At 44.7% G+C, this 409-nt stretch overlaps 1 non-coding gene across 1 annotated transcript, besides 2 other annotated features; it reads left to right on the top strand.

Moving 5' to 3' along the window:
* Positions 1 to 65: 65 nt before the first annotated feature.
* Positions 66 to 100: a microsatellite.
* Positions 100 to 201, top strand: Tc00.1047053464691.10. Its single transcript, XR_008254715.1, has one exon. It is a non-coding gene; the product is annotated as a spliced leader RNA, 5' partial (transcript).
* Positions 202 to 225: a microsatellite.
* Between the last annotated feature and the right edge of the window lie 184 nt (positions 226 to 409).

Genomic DNA, 409 nt, shown 5'->3' with positions numbered 1-409 from the left:
TAGTTGGTCACAGAATCGGGGGGATCAGGTGGGGGCCCCATTCACGGTCGGGGTACGCCCTTAATAAAAAAAAAAAAAAAAAAAAAAAAAAAAAAAAAAATTATTGATACAGTTTTTGTACTATATTGGTACGGGAAGCTTCCAACCCGCCTTTGGCGGTTATGTTTGGTCAATTTTTTTTGACCGGGGTTTACGGACCCCTTTTTTTTTTTTTTTTTTTTTTTTGTGGGTCTGTCCGCCATATCCATATACCCCTATATATATATACCCATATATATATAGCCCCGTACCCCCTCGTGGGGCTGCCCCCCCCCCCCACGTTGCGTGTCCGCCACCTCCTTCGGGCCCCCTCATTTTCGCTCCATGGCTGCTATTGCCTGCATCTTTGTTTTGTTTTGTGTTTTCTCCG

The sequence above is a fragment of the Trypanosoma cruzi genome, assembly GCF_000209065.1.
Source record: "Trypanosoma cruzi strain CL Brener chromosome Unknown tcruzi_1047053464691, whole genome shotgun sequence".
Lineage (NCBI taxonomy): Eukaryota > Euglenozoa > Kinetoplastea > Trypanosomatida > Trypanosomatidae > Trypanosoma > Trypanosoma cruzi.
Note: the sequence above shows the minus strand (reverse complement) of the source record. Positions and strands in the feature narration are given on the sequence as shown.